The 4,846-nt window shown below is 54.0% G+C and overlaps 1 non-coding gene across 1 annotated transcript; it reads left to right on the forward strand.

Annotated features, from left to right (window-relative positions):
* The first annotated feature begins 3,206 nt into the window (after positions 1-3,206).
* LOC146420562 (U2 spliceosomal RNA) lies at positions 3,207-3,396 on the forward strand. The gene has a single exon (XR_014849108.1). It is a non-coding gene; the product is annotated as a U2 spliceosomal RNA (small nuclear RNA).
* The last annotated feature ends 1,450 nt before the right edge of the window (positions 3,397-4,846 follow it).

A 4,846-nucleotide genomic window follows, 5' to 3' on the forward strand; every position in this document is an offset into this window, starting at 1 on the left:
TGCCTCACCGTGGAACAAAATCCAGATGCGAGATGCCGCTCTGTAGCTGTAGAAAACCTCCAGGTATTCATACAAACAATACAAACAATACTAAATAAATGAAATTCTATGCCTTCAAAGAAATTCCCCATGTCTGTAAAATCTAACAAAATACATTAAAAAACTCTCCTGATCAAGTATGTATCCATTTCAATGCTGAACAGACACACTTTGAACTTATAAAAACTTCTGGCTTTGGTGCTACCCCTTCTTACATTACAAAAATTGCAAATTCTGACCTCAAATCTGGGTTCTGGGGGACCACAGGCAACTACACCACGGCTGTCACCAGCCCAGATCCTACCTAGGCCCGTATGGGATATAGGTTCACCTTGGGGTTAGACACAGCTGCTCTGGCAAAAATTCCTCCTGCAGGCACAAGATTACACAGCAGATGTTCTTAGGCACACTCTGAAAGGGGGAGCTTTCAATGGCACTCTGGGATGCAGGGGGCTGCATCACCCACTGCCCTCAATACCTCTCACTCATCCTTCCTTTCAGCTAACAGGCCACGGCCCCCCACCCGCTCCACAGCCCCCTACAGCCCTGTGGTGCCAAGTGCTGCCCTGGACAACACAACACCTGTCAGCTCTGGAGCCCAAATCCTGGTTTTGTAAGCCTGTGGTGGGACTCAGCAATAGGGACTGGGGGCTGCACCTCTCCTGGGGTGACCTTCGGCTCCACTAACCTTGTGTGGTAACAATTCACACGGTAGCCAGGACTCTGCCCGTGTCCCACGGGTTCACCCCCCATCCCGGTTAGGGCTCACCGTTCCATACCCCACCTGTCCTGGACACGCTCTCACTCCCCCAGCAGAGGCACTAACCTGGGGCTCTGCACCCTGTAGACATTTACCTGTATCTCTCTGACATCCCCTCCTATGCCACCGCCAGCAACCCGCCTTGGGACCAGGCTCTGTCTCCCACACCCTTTTCCCTTCTGCTGCTCCCCATGCCTCTCCCACAAATGTTTACTAATGCATTCTATTGCTGATCAAACAGAGAAATAATTAACACATTCACACTTTTCATTAGGAGTTTATTTATTAAAGGAATCATGGGGAGTAATAAGCGAAAATAAATTGCATCAGTCTGCACTTACCACGCAGCTTTTCCTTGCTTAATAAGGTGACGCTGAACTCTCTCAGTAGGACTAAAAAATCCAGCTCTCCGGTTTAATAAAAGCCACCTTAGACCCACTGGGCCCAAAACCATAACAAATGGCACACTTCTTTTAGAGAGCTCTGCAACTACTCACGTTGGATACTATGGGGACTGCAACAATGACAGTCTTGCCATCCTGGCAAGCTCTGGCTCTGAACAGCCTGCTGCTGGCAGCTCCCGCAGCCAAAATTTATCCAGGCCGGTGATGATTGGCATCTTCAGCACCACCTTCACGCCACCCTAGGCCGCTGAACCGGGACAGCCAGGACATTCCAGGCAGATGTCTCTGCAGAACCATTGAAATGATTCAGTGCTTTGCAAAGCAAAGCTCAGAAGGCTACAAGACATTTTTCAGGAAAACCCACCAAAAAAAAAGAAATTTTTGTGACCAAACAACATGCTTTTTGCAATGCGGCCGCAGCCCAGCTGATGCCAAAAGCTACACCTATCCACACTTTTCAGGCTGTGGATAATGCCTTCAAAAATGGGCTTTCCCATCACCACCTCCCACTGACAGTATCCTTGGGGCAACTCTTTCTTTTTTGCATGTTCAAGTGAGTATAGGAAAATAGGAAAATAGGACAGGTATTTGGATTTCTCTCACCACAGTCCAGCAGCTCCGCGCTCGTCCCGGTATTGTGGTGCCTCCGGGAACGGTGCACCCCCGGCGGGGACCTCTGGTCGGTTAGAAACACATTTAAATCCAAGTGAACGTGATTATCCATAGTTAAAGCTAAACAGCAGCTCTCCCGACCCCTGTGAAGCTGCAAAGCTCGGGCGGCTGTGATTCTCTCCTCCCTTCCCCTCGCAGGGTGCCGCGAAATGGCGGCACTTCCCCCGTGCTTTTGCGTGCTATTTGGGTTAAACTCGGGGATCTCGCCGCTTTCTGAGGGGGGTTCCGATTTATACCAGGGTAATAGAGGATATTAATGTTGTTTAAATGAATCGGGGAGGGGATTTGGGGCACTTTTATGACATAAACGTGAAGGAGGTGAGCAGCGGGGTGGGGGAGCCGCACGGCTTTTTTTTTTGCAGCTCTTTGATCGCCGATGTTTCTACGATGCAAATTAAAATCTCAATTCTTTTTAAAAACACGGATTTTGTTTATCTGTAAAGTGAAAAAGATGCAGAGCCTCATCACAGCTGCTTCGGCAGCGGCTGGGAGGTCCTGGGGGTGACCTAGGAGATCCCGGGAGTCCCCAAAGCCGGAAAAGTCCCTAAAGCCCCCCCGACCCTCCCCGGTTTCCTCAGGAATTTTGGGGGCGATGCGACAATTTTGGGGGATTTTCGGGCGTTCCCCGTGTCCTCCCCGGGATTTCCCCCCTCCCCTGCTCTTACCGCAGCCTCGAGGGTCCCTCTGCCGCCCCCGAAGAGCCGCAGAAAGGGGCGAGGAATCCCCCGACCCCCGCTGTCCCGAACCCGCCCGGCAGAGAGGGACGGGCGCGAGCCGCGCCTCGTGAGGGAAATGCAAATGAGGAGGCTGTGGGCGGGGTTTGCGGCGGTGGGGGGGAAAGGGGAGGGGGGGGGGGGGGGGTGGGGGGGTTATGCAAATTAGAATTACCTCATGCCCGAAGTGCATCCTGGGAGAAATGGGCGGGGTTATGCAAATAGGCATTACCTCATGCCCGAGGTGCACCCTGGGAGAAATGGGCGGGGTTATGCAAATCGGCATTACCTCATGCCCGAGGTGCACCCTGGGAGAAATGGGCGGGGTTATGCAAATCGGCATTACCTCATGCCCGAGGTGCATCCTGGGAGAAATGGGCGGGGCTATGCAAATTTCAGAACTCGCTCAGTGAACGGCACCACGGGAAATTGAGGCGCGGTTGCGAATTTTTGGGGGATTTAAGGCTCAGCGCCCCAGCAGCGCGGGCGGAAAGGGCGGAAGGCGAGAGGGAAAGGGCGCGGGAAGAGCTGGGAAAGAGCTGGAGGGTGGAGAAATGGTCGCCGTGAGTTGTGCGTGAGGCGTGCGGGGTGCGGGCGGGTGCGCGGGTGGGGGTGGGCATAGCTTGTCGGCATTTTGGCTAATGTTAAGTTTAGTGTTTGTTGTTATCAGTTTATTATCTGTACGTCCTCGGTGAGTGATCTTTATATTAGGCGGATTTTAGTGCTTGGTAGTTGGATTCGGAGCTTTGTCCATGCGCTACGCGCATCGTCCCGGTATTACGGTGCCTCCGGGCACGGTGCAACCCCGCAGGGACCTTGGGTTGGTTAAAAACAGATTAAAATCAGAAATAGTGGGAATTGCCGAAGCTGTCCCGCGCTATCGCCCACCCTTTTCTGCTGAAATAACGCTTCTCCGCCTCCCGAGCGGCTGCCAGGCTCGGGCGGCGGTGATTCTCTCCCCTCTCCCCTCGCAGGTGCCGCGAGATGGCGGCGCCTCCCGCGCGCACTTTTTTGGGTTAAACTCCGTGATTTCGCCGCTTTCCGGGTGAGTTTAAACTTTTTCTGAGGGAAATAAAGGATAATAATGTTGTTTAAATTAATCGGGGAGGGGATTTGGGCAGTTTTACCAAATAAATCCGTGAGGGAGGTGAGGAGCGGGGCGGGGAGCCGCGCGGGTCTCTTTTTTGCAGTTCTTCGATCGCGGATGTTGCTACGATGCAAATAAAGATCTCGATTCTTTTTAAAAACACGGATTTTGTTTATTTGTGAGGTAAAAAAGGTGCATAACCTCATCGGAGCCGCTTCGGCAGCGGCCGGGAGGTCCTGGGGGTGACCTAGGAGATCCCGGGAGTTCCCAAGCCGGAAAATTCCCTGAAGCCCCCCCGGAACCTCCCCGGTTTCCTCAGCAATTTTGGGGGCGATGCGACAATTTTGGGGGATTTTCGGGCGTTCCCCGTGTCCTCCCCGGGATTTCCCATCTCCCCTGCTCTTACCGCAGCCCCGAGGGTCCCTCTGCCGCCCCCGAAAAGCCCCAGAAAGGGGCGAGGGATCCCCCGACCCCCGCTGTCCCGAACCCGCCCGGCAGAGCGGGCCGGGCCCGAGCCGCGCCTCGTAAGGGAAATGCAAATGAGGAGGCTATGGGCGGGGTTTGCGGAGGCTGGGGGGAGGAGGGCGTGGTTATGCAAATCGACATTACCTCATGCCCGAAGTGCATCCTGGGAGAAATGGGCGGGGTTATGCAAATCGGCATTAACTCATGCCCGAAGTGCATCTTGGGAGAAATGGGCGGGGTTATGCAAATCGGCATTACCTCATGCCCGAGGTGCATCCTGGGAGAAATGGGCGGGGTTATGCAAATCGGCATGACCTCATGCCCGAGGTGCATCCTGGGAGAAATGGGCGGGGTTATGCAAATCTGCATTACCTCATGCCCGAGGTGCATCCTGGGAGAAATGGGCGGGGTTATGCAAATCTGCATTACCTCATGCCCGAGGTGCATCCTGGGAGAAATGGGCGGGGTTATGCAAATCGGCATGACCTCATGCCCGAGGTGCACCCTGGGAGAAATGGGCGGGGTTATGCAAATCGGCATTACCTCATGCCCGAGGTGCACCCTGGGAGAAATGGGCGGGGTTATGCAAATCGGCATGACCTCATGCCCGAGGTGCACCCTGGGAGAAATGGGCGGGGTTATGCAAATCGGCATGACCTCATGCCTGAGGTGCATCCTGGGAGAAATGGGCGGGGTTATGCAAATC

Source organism: Lichenostomus cassidix, unplaced genomic scaffold (genome assembly GCF_008360975.1).
Source record: "Lichenostomus cassidix isolate B80296 unplaced genomic scaffold, HeHo_3.0 HiC_scaffold_542, whole genome shotgun sequence".
Lineage (NCBI taxonomy): Eukaryota > Metazoa > Chordata > Aves > Passeriformes > Meliphagidae > Lichenostomus > Lichenostomus cassidix.